The sequence below is a fragment of the Engraulis encrasicolus genome, unplaced genomic scaffold (assembly GCF_034702125.1).
Source record: "Engraulis encrasicolus isolate BLACKSEA-1 unplaced genomic scaffold, IST_EnEncr_1.0 scaffold_74_np1212, whole genome shotgun sequence".
NCBI classification, from domain to species: Eukaryota; Metazoa; Chordata; class Actinopteri; order Clupeiformes; family Engraulidae; genus Engraulis; species Engraulis encrasicolus.
The window spans coordinates 120,662-132,500 of record NW_026946082.1 but is presented as its reverse complement, the minus strand read 5'-3'; the positions used below and the strand labels follow the sequence as shown (position 1 = coordinate 132,500).

At 42.9% G+C, this 11,839-nt stretch overlaps 1 long non-coding RNA gene across 1 annotated transcript; it reads right to left on the bottom strand.

The window, feature by feature from the left end:
- Positions 1-511: 511 nt before the first annotated feature.
- Positions 512-2,329, bottom strand: LOC134444806 (uncharacterized). Its single transcript, XR_010034108.1, has 3 exons — positions 1,954-2,329; positions 1,664-1,822; positions 512-929 (listed from the first exon to the last, which is right to left on the bottom strand). It is a non-coding gene; the product is annotated as an uncharacterized LOC134444806 (long non-coding RNA).
- Between the last annotated feature and the right edge of the window lie 9,510 nt (positions 2,330-11,839).

Here is an 11,839-nt window from a genome sequence, read left to right as displayed (position 1 = left end):
CCCCACCACCAATACAAGGGTGACCTGGGCCCAGGGGCAAATGACCTGCTCGCCCTCCCTATAGCTCCGGCCCTGCTCCAAACAGTGCTTTGTTTATAGCACCAACAACTATTGTGCAAGTGGATGATAAGGTTACCTTTTCATGTTCACATATAATAACAATTATCAAAAATAATACTCATGCATATATCTCTGGATTGGGATAAGTTCTAAATAAATCATAAACAGTGCTTTATTTACAGCACAAGGCACACTTTTGCAATTGACATTTCATACTGTGGTTTTGAGCAATTAATGGAAACAATTACAATAAGTAGGCTATAGATAACCCAGGCTATTGATAACCCTCTAAGTGATTGTAACAGTGCTTTGTTTATAGCACCAACAACTATTATGCAAGTGGATGATAAGGTTACCTTTTCATATTCACATTAATAAATGGAAATAATCTAATGATCAATGATAAGGACCATTCAGGTATTCATGTATTCATTTATTCANTTATAACTATACAACAAATAAAAAAATCAAAACAAGTGGCATACACATGAACCGGCATTTTCATGAACTGTGTGAAAGCATCCAGGTACACATCTTTTGCGCATGCCACAGCAAATGACTTCAGTGAGATTGAAGTTTACTGCAGTTGGGGGCCATGGGCATGACATGCCAGGACTGTGACTAAGCAGCCTCTTCAAAGCCTCTCCTCTGCTGTGGTTGGTTGCTTTGACTTCCTCCTTTCCGTGTCGCTGTCTGTCTGGCTCATTTCGCTGGACTGAGTCGTCTCCGCACCTGATGGTAACAAGTCCAAGACTGCATTCGTCGACAAGTTCTCAGCAAAAACCAGTTCAGATGTGTTGCGTTTGGCGGGGGTGTGGAACACTAGCTGAGGAAAATCACGACTGAGCCTCTTCTTCAATATATCCTGTCTGTAAACACAAATCAACAAAAAAAGAGGCATATCAGTACAAACATAGTGGGGCTTCATGTTGTCGCTGATATGCAATAGCCACCCTCACACATTAACTCAGAGTGAATAAATAATATTGGTGGAGTTTACTTGCTATGCAACAGATATAATACCAAGTATTCCAAAGGGAAGCACATACTGTAACGAACATCACACTATCAAGAATACTTCCATCCTCCTTATTTCAAAATATTACAAGTACAGTATGTGCAGATGACAAGCAGAGTGTTAGAGAATAATTTCAGTCAATTTCAACATGCAGTTGTAATGCTCACACTACCCTGGACGTGTCAGTACTAGAGATTTTTTTTTCTTCTTCTTCAGCCTTTTCCGAGATTCTGGTCATTGTAATGAGGGCAGCGCTTTGTTTACATTTCAAAAAACATTTTTATTTATTCCCAAAAACATCCAAAAGGTTATACAACATCAGCCGACAACTAGCAAACAGCGACACCCTTTAAATATTTGGAGTAGGCCTATGTTGTAAACAATGTAAACAAACGCTGCCCCCATTAGAATAGCTCATATCTCGGAAAGGGCTGAGCCGAAAAATGTGCCATCACCGGGTACTGACAAGTCAAGGGTATGAGCAATACAACAGCATATTGAAATTGACTGAAGTGGTCCTTTAAGTCACATGCGTGAACTTTCCCTTGGATTTGACAAATTCGTAATACACTGACTTGCAATTACCTGTAGGTTGAAGCATCAACACCTTCACTTGACTGCACAAGGGCAATAAAGGCCTTCCTCAGTTGGCTCATCCTCAGCACCTCTTGGTTGATCAGTAGCCTTTAGCGAATTACCCTCTCGCAGAATAACTTGTAGCTCAGATCAAATGTTGGCCCAATCCTTACAAAAATATAGAAGAAGATGTGTGTTGTGAGAGCTTTCTTTGTGAGATCCATGTTGTGAGAACAAACTGTCTCAATCATAGGACACACATTGTACTGTGTTTCTATATAAAATTAAGATTGACTTACTGTTCTTTCTCTGCTCTGACAGGCTCACTCAAAAACCTTGTGTACTCTCTGTAGCAACTTCTGTGGTACTGCACCTCCAGAGCCACACAGTCTCTGTCCTTGATGTGAATGAGGATGCTCTTGGCTTCCTTTACTTCAGCTGCTTCCTGCAACTTGCCTTGTACAAAAGAAAAGAAAAAAGAATGAATAAATAGACAGGCAAACAATTAGACATTTTTCCTGGTGGAGTGGTATTGTAAAAAAAATGGCGATGGGTGTTGCACCCCCCAAAAAAGCATTCCGTAGCCTCTTACTGCAGTGCAGATGGGGTTGCCAGCGGGCCTATTCACTATTTGCTGAAAACTACATCATAACAACATTGCTATGACAGTGCAGAGTAACAGATTAAGACATAACTTACATATTAACACTTTGGTGACAGTAAGGTTATAACATAGGTGCTGCGCTAAGGGGTTAAGCACACAGATGTACAGCACAGCCAGGACACACCTCTTGAGCCTGGTCACTGAGGCTGCCCAGGGACAGAAGCGGAAAAATCCCAAGTGTACAAGTGAGAGAGGGGGGCAGTGGGGGGTGGGGGAATGGCACGGGGGATGGGATGGCAGAAGCAGTGTCTTAACCAGACAGGCCATCAGGCTGAGGAGCCACATTTCTGAACAGATATTCAGTGTCATATCAACATCAGGCATGCTTTGACATCCAGATAAACATACCCTATCCTATTTAAGACCAAGTGTGATTCATTTAAACATCTAAAACCTAAAACACTAGGGGTACTATAGGCATGGGGATGTTTTGCAGGCTATTGGAATGTAATTTCACACCCACACAAATAACACATTATGCCAATACACACGTGCATTCATATTAGAATTAGACAAAAAAAAACAATGATTGTGCAGCAGTGTGGGCTAGATAGTCAGTCAACTTCTACTAACATCTGTGTGTGTGTGTGTGTGTGTGTGTGTGTGTGTGTGTGTGTGTGTGTGTGTGTGTGTGTGTGTGTGTGTGTGTGTGTGTGTGTGTGTGTGTGTGTGTGTGTGATTTGGGGGATGGGATGCATTCGACTGTGTGGTGGGGGTGAGAGTAGTCTTACCTGCGGTTAAAGTCTGTGTTTTCGTTCTTTTTGACGTCTGCCACTCGCGACGATAAATTTGCTGTCTTTCTTGCAAATCATGCAGACAGCAGGAAGAACAGGGCCAGAGCTCGTGATGGCCAAGCTTGATCTGGATCGCAGTTTCCTGGTCGGAGTGGTGGTCACAGCCGATAAAGCGGAGGTAGCCTGGCTAGTTCGGGGGTCTTGTTGGCCATCTCCCCTCTCTGCCTCTCGCAAGACACGCCGTGTGACTCGTTCAATTTCCCGCTTGTCAATAAACCTCCGGTAGCATGTGGGATGGAAAGCCGCATCCTCGGGAATTTCGTCAAACTCCAACTCAATACATCGTTCTGCTACGTCTCTGCACTCACCCTTCAATTCTAGCCGCTGCCGAAAATTTCGATATGTATTCCACCGTATGTTGGTGAAATTCTGTGTTTCTTCATGCTTGACCGAAGATATATGCATGTAACACAACTTGCGTTTCGAAGATGTCTTTTTTTGTACATTTTCGGTCGAGATTTCGTCTTCCTCGGTACTACTCGACCAGCTCCTTCGGTAGCCATGCTACTTCCGTTTACTCCTCATCTCAGCTGACATAGCAGTTAGCTGATTCGTTCCTTCTGATGACGCTTCAACCGTGGCACCTCTCGAGGCGAAAAGTATTATTACGCCGGCCGAATATCTACATACGCCTCGGAGACAGTAGTTCGTCATTACAAGTTGCGAATTTGAACAGCCTTGCAGTACGGACTATTCCGAACAGAGGTTTTAAATCCTCTATATAAGTCTTGAATGTCTGTTTGTTCGGAGGCTGTGGAGCGAAGTTAGGTTTCTGAAGCACTTTTCGAGGGTCACCTTCCGGCCTACAGTGCAGGTGAGTGTCTTCTGGGACTCACCACTGCCACCTGGTGTTCAGAGTAGAGAATGTTACACAACCTGTATAATACTGCACTACAGAGGCAAAGTGTAGCTCACACACACACACGCACGCACGCACGCGCGCACGCACGCACGCACGCACGCACGCACGCACGCACGCACACACACACACACACACACACACACTGAGAATATTGTCCATGATGAGATGTGCAGTGTGTTATTACACATTATTATATGGTGTGACGTCATCGGTCGAATGCTCCATTCATTTCAACGGGGCTCCCCAACGTTCGCACGTCTGTTATTTTTCGATAACGGACGGGTTGGTCTATAACCGCTGTCAATGGCAACAAGACTTTTCACTGCTAAAGCGACTTTTCAACAAGACTCTAATCAGCTGCTGTGATAGACAACACCTGTTGTCCTGGCTACCTAGCTGTTAGCGGTGTTCCACAACGGCACTGTTTTGTTTTGCGCAGCAACAATCTTTTGACATTAAAAACTATAATAGCCTAGACCTCACATTAAATAGGCCTAAAGAAATGTCCCCGCCATGTGTGAATCATTTAAGTATATCCATATAATAAGCGGGTTAACTTTCGGCGAGTCGGTCGCTACCGTGGAATAGCAGCACTTCAGAGAGAACAAGACCCCTCCGCTCCGCGTCGGGGTCTAAAGATTCTCTCTGTCGTGCTGCTATTCCACGGTAGCGACCTTCTCGCCGAACGTTAACCCTTACTTAATTAATGGTGTGTTGAATGATATAGTTGGGTTTTAAATATCATCACAACAATGACTACTCTTGAACAGGGTTTTACATGTTGTTGTTGTTGTTGTTGTTGTTGTTGTTGTTGTTGTTATACATTAATGCATGTTATATTCACAAGATACAAGTCATGTCTACACGTTAACGTCCTATAGGAATCTCATTGCATCATATTGCATTGACATCTGTTAGACGGTATATCAAAAGCTTTGATATTAAATGGCAAGCAAAAAAACACAAACTAATTCTCAGTTATTGACAAACTAAAATCGCGAGACATCTTCAGCTCCTTTGTAATGGGCTAAAGATTAATTTATAATTAATTTATTTCATAGTCTTTTTTCCTTACAAGTCTGGGGGCGTATTAAAAAATCCAGCCGGCCACATCCAGCCCCCAGGCCTAATGTTTGACACCCCTGGTCTAACCATATCCTAACTTGTTCTTCCTCTGCACCCCTGGTCTAACCATATTAACTTGTTCTTTCTCTACAAACAATAAAACAGACTTTAATTTATATAAAAGAGCCATCTATATCTGAATTTGCAGCGCTTCAAACTCATGTAGACCCGGGTTCGATTCAGGTGATTTCCAGATCCTCCCCCATCTCTCTCTCCCACTCGTTTCCTGTCCAGCTCTTCACTGCACCTAAGCCCCTAAATAAATATTTAAAGTGGTGGTTCGCTATTTTAGACATTAAGCCCTGTTTGTGTGACTTCTGGGGTGAAGTAGAGATGTTCTCATCACAATTTTGACATTTGGTGCTAAACGGAGCATTTGGGTATCCAAGACTGCAGCCCCCCCACCTTTACATTGACTCCAATAGAGCACTCAAGCAATCGATTATAAAATGGCATTAAACTTTCGTTCGAGAAGACATGGAACTCACCGTGTGGTCAGTGGTAGACAGCGATAAATTGACCCGAAAATTGCAGCTAAATATGCCTTCGAACTGTTGTTTAGCATTTGGAGTACCTATTTTTCCCCAGATGCTGTTGAATAGCAGTAGACATCCAGCCAGTAGGTAGCGATAGTGTGTTGTTTGTGTAGACATCAAGGAGCGAGGTAGAACGGTTATCTTTGAGCGGGACTGGCTACAAAAACTACAGCTTGCATACAAACCATAGATAGTAACGTAAACAAACACACCCCCATTTCCGGTGTGGAGTAATACTAGTCAAACCAATACAATAATGATAATATATCTTCTCTGGAAGCGTATTTCGCTGTGATTTTCAAGCCAACATATAGCTGCCCACCTCTGACCACTCGGTGAGTTTTATGTCTCCACAAATGAAAGTTTAATGCCATTTTATGATCGATTGCTTGAGTGCTTCATTGGAGTCAATATAAAGGTGCAGTCTTGAATACCCAAATGCTCCGTTCAGCACCAAACATAAAAATTGTGATGAGAACATTTCTACTTCACCCCAGAAGTCACACAAACAGGGCTTAATGTCTAAAATAGCGAACAACCACTTTAAAGGTGCACTTGTAGGATGGTGGCCAGAGTAGGTATTGCAACTATGCTGCTCATTGAAACCGTGCTGCTTATTGCCAAATTTGATCTTTTCATGAATATTTACTAAATAATAAACCAACATTTACTAGTATGACCAAAGTACAGTTCACACAGGTCTGTGACCTGAATGGTGACCAGAGTGGCCCCATTGAAGACACAGTATGCAGAGCTAATCTGCGCAGCGCACATAGGCCTACAGTACTTTACTGTATGTGCTATGCTACAGTTTCTCAACGGGGGCTCTACAGCCCCCCAGCCAGTATTGGGGAGCCCCTGGGGGGTGTTAAGAAGGATACAGCTAAGAAGGGGGCGGTGCTTAGATGCCATTGGGGGGCAGTAGGATTGCCCGTGCGTGTGCTGGCCCCGCCCCGTCCCCATGCACATGAATCTTGTATGTGAATGAGCCGTTCTGCTTCCTATAGGAATCCCATATTGCATCATATTGCATTGAATCATCTCAAGGTGGATGTTAGCGGGTATATCAGAAGCATTGATATTGACAAGCAAAAAAGGCAAATTCGTAAATTATTGGAAATCTAAAATCTCAAGACACCTGCAGCACCTTAGTAATGGGCTAGAGATTTACTTCTTTTGCCATTCTTAATCTTTTTATTTTCTACACGTCTGGGGGTCGTATTAAACCATCCAGTGGGCCACATCCGGCCCCCAGGCCTCATGTTTGACACCCCTGGTCTAACCATATCCTTACTTGTTCTTCCTCTGCACCCCTGGTCTAACCACATCCTTACCAATAAAACAGACTGAGCCATCAGCATCTGACTTTGCAGCGCCTCAAAGTAGTAGCAGTGTGAGTAAGCCGGTCAATTCAGTTGACAGAGGGTGCCTGAAAAAGCATTTTGGGATAAAGTGGCCCTCGCCCTGAAAAAGAATTCCGGAAACAAAGTGGCCCTACAGTGAACTACTGTAATGCCAATAACAGAATACTGAACTACAGTGAACTACTGTAATGCCAATAACAGAATACTGAACTACAGTGAACTACTGTAATGCCAATAACAGAATACTGAACCACATGTACCAATCAGATCAGAAAATATGTTTATTATTGTTTCAATTGTATTTACAGTCCATGTTTAAGCACAACACAAAGACATCTTACAACACTGTATTGTTACACAACCACACTGAAACCCATCTGAGAATGCATAGTCACAGCAGTTATAGTAAAGTAAGTTTTATATCATCTGATTTATAAAAATGTAATTATAAATGCACTGATCTATATTACTGAGGAATACAACATGTTTTATTTATATTTTCAGAATACGGGCTGCCTGCTTCACACAGGTCTGGATGGTGACAGGAATAGGGACTGTCACAGTGGCCCAGTTTAAGATGCCACATGCAGAGTAGATCTGTATAATAATGTCCATGATGGGACATACACTGTGGGATTACACATTAATGAATGGTGCGTTGTATGATATACAGTAGTTAAGCTTTACAGATCACATCAATGATTATTTTTGAATGGGGTTTTGCTTCTCTTTGAACTATTTTAATGCCAATAACAGAATACTGAACTACACGAGCCAATCAGATCAGTAGAACATGTTTAATGTGTTAATGATATTTACAGTCCATATGTAAGCACAACACAAAGACATCTTACAACACTGTATGGTTACACAACCACACTGAAACTCATCTGAGAATGCATAGTCACAGCAGTAATAGTATTTAAAGAATACATCTGATTTATAACGAATGTAATTATACATGCTATGATGTTCATAGCTGAAGAATACAATGAATGTAAAGGAGATACATACAGTAGACACAAACAAACACACACACACACACACACACACACACACACACACACACACACACACACACACACACACACACACACACACACACACACACACACACACACACACACACACACACACACACACACACACACACACACACACACACACACAGGGCTTGACATTAACTTTTTTCACCCAGCGGCCACTATGGCTAGTGGTTTTCCCAAGTCACTAGCCATTCAGGTATTCCACTAGCCAGCCACAGATTTTTTTTTCATTATCTTGATAGTGTATGTTTAACTACGTGCTAAAGCAAGATCAGTGTATAGCTTTCTACATGGAAGTATATTGAGAGTTATTGATCCTTTTCTTGAACTTAAATACAAGTATTGATACACAAGAGGAAAACAACAGAACACAGGCTACTATGATGCGTATGTCATACCAAGGAATAAGCTGCCAGCCAAATTGGCTAGTGACACTGTACGTATTACTAGCCACAGCAGAGTTTTACCGCTTTGCAGGTGCCAGTGTCAAGCCCTGACACACACACACACACACACACACACACACACACACACACACACACACACACACACACACACACACACACACACACACACACACACACTGCAGTGCACACACAACACCACATCCACCATCTCCACATCCACTCCTGTCACATTCTGCAGCTAAAGGCCAAACTGTTTCTGATCAGTATATTATCTTTAGTTTACAGCCTGGTCTGCTGAGTAGAGCTCTGATCTGCTTCCTACCAGAGTCTCCTAGATTATTTATTCTGAGATCCAGCTCTGTCAGGTGTGATGATGGGTTTGATGATAGAGCTGAGACCAGCGCAGCACAGCCCTCTGCTGTTATACTGCAGTCAGGAAGCCTGGAGAGAGAGAGAGAGAGAGAGAGAGAGAGAGAGAGAGAGAGAGAGAGGGATAGAGAGAGAGAGAGAGAGAGAGAAGGAGAGAGAGAGAAGGAGAGAGAGAGAGAGAGAGAGAGAGAAGGAGAGAGAGAGAGAGAGAGAGAGAGAGAGAGAGAGAGAGAGCAAAAAACAGAAAAATTCTGTCCTCTGGCCTTACTCATTGTTATAATGTAGAGTGTCGAGGGGTCTTAATGGAGAAGTCCATTTTTTTGAACATTAAGGCCATTTTCTCAGTGGTCTGCAACGTTTTAGAGTCCCCCTCACCGTTTATTTCATGATTGCTGCAGTCTCTGTTATTTGGCTGATTTGGATTTGATCTCAACCAGCTTTAGAATGGCCGTCTTTGGGCACCTGCAACTCTGTTCTTAAAATCACCTTTAACATTTGTTTTCAAGAATATGCAACTCAGCAAGTGTTCACCAGTATTCACTGGTGTTCCTTAACAATTTTTGTAGCGGAATATGGCATCTGTTGTGTTTTATGTGTGTTTTATGTAGCAATTTGTAAATTAAGTTTCAGTTTCAGTTTCACTTTCTTTCACAAAATGGCAAATAAAAAATGACAGAAGCCATATTTAGCCTTGAAACTTGTTAGGGACAGCTAGTGAACACTCCTAACCACTTTGACTTTCGAAAACAAATGTTTAAGGTGATTTTAAGAACAGAGTTGCAGGTGCTCATAGACGGCCATTCTAAAGCTGGTTGAGATCAAATCCAAATCAGCCAAATAACAGAGACTGCAGCAATCATGAAATAAACGGTGAGGGGGACTCTAAAACATTGCAGACCACTCAGAAAATGGCCTTAATGTTAAAAAAACTGGACTTCTCCTTTAAGGCTATGGCACACAGATACGGCAGAGGGAAGAGGTGGATTTTTGGTGAGAAGCAGTGAGCCAGTGACTAAATTAAAGAACCCCAACGAAAATGAAAACAGAAGATCGTAAAGTCTATTTACAAAATGTACAAAATCAACAAGAATAGTATCAGCCAAAGTAACAAAAAATAGCCTACATTGCAAAGAGTCACAGACTCAAATATCCTCCTCACACAGCTGAGGTACTGGAGCTCAAAGACGCACGTCTTCTTTCCATGGAGCTTCCCAGACAATTGAAACTCTCCCCATTATAAGGGGCACCTGTCTACCCTAATGAGTGGACCATTCCACTCGGTACAAAATGCAGGGGTGTTTTACACAGGAAAGCTACCTTACTAGCTAGAAACATTTAAAATGGTACCATAAACATAATCATTACTTCAGGCCCACTTAACATAATCAGTGCATCTCAACATGCAAGAATAATCACAGTTTGAATTTTAAAAACACATAGTTAAATTTCATTTGGGCACAAGGATATACCCTTCCCACTGAATAACACACTCAATTGAAACATACACTCCTGACACTCAAGGAAATGCTGCTAAATTAGTAAGAGACATGGGGTTTTGAGTTACTTAGCAAACATTTGTTGGTGTCTCTAGACACTCAAAAACCTACTCTACTGTATTTTGATCCCATGTAGGCTACCTGTGAAGCTAGCAAACTAAACATGTGTGCACCATGTAAAACTGCTAGGCTAGACAGTAAACCCAAGAATCATGAAACATGATGTAATACCAAAGTCCATGACCAACGGATGTAGTGCAGGTAAGGAAACTCTTAAATGGTGAGAGTCTGATGATTTCAATGGCGTCTGGCATTTTAGACACCGTGACCATGCACTCACAGGGTGCATTGTCACACTCATACACACACGCACACGCACACGCACACGCACACGCACACGCACACGCACACGCACACACACACACACACACACCATTAAGTAGTCAGTGTAGTCTCACTAGTTGCACGCCGTGTCACACACACACACACACACACACACACACATACATACACATAGAGAGAAACACACACACACACACACACACACACACGCACACGCACGCACACGCACACGCACACGCACACACACACACACACACACACACACACGTGTTGTACTGCCCCCTTTCAGCTGAAGTGGAGTTAGCAGAGACAACCAGGGCACACACACACACACACACACACACACACACACACACACACACACACACACACACACACACACACACACACACACACACACACACACACACACACACACACACACACACACACACACACACACACACCTGTAGTGTGTGCCACCACAAAAAGGCTGATATCTGTATCTGAATGTTTCCATGGTGATAGTGTTGGTCTGTTTAGTGTGCTGCATCACACACTCTTCATCTCTTTACTTACCACAGTGTCTGTAGTTTACAGTCTGGATTCCTGAGTAGAGTAGAGATCTGCTGCACACCAGAGTCTCCTAGTTTATTACCCCACAGATACAGCTCTGTCAGGTGTGATGGGTTTGATGATAGAGCTGAGACCAGCGCAGCACAGCCCTCTGCTGTTATACTGCAGCCACCAAGCCTAGAGAGAGAGAGAGAGAGAGAGAGAGAGAGAGAGAGAGAGAGAGAGAGAGAGAGAGAGAGAGAGAGAGAGAGAGAGAGAAAGTCATTCATCAGCATACCTTACACTGTCATTGGCATGACCACAGACACACACACACACAGGACTGAGTAAGACAGAAAAATACATGCTCAATACACTAAAACACTCACACACACACACACACACACACACACACACACACACACACACACACACACACACACACACACACACACACACACACACACACACACACACACACACACACGTACATACACACACACCCCATTAAGTAGTCACTGCAGTCTCACTGCAGTCTCACTAGTTCTGTTTCACTCAAGAAAGGCTGCCAGACGGCTAGCCCAAGGCGCTGGAATATAATCCGCGCATGCGCGAGTTCTGAGGTACACTTATCAAAACTTTATCA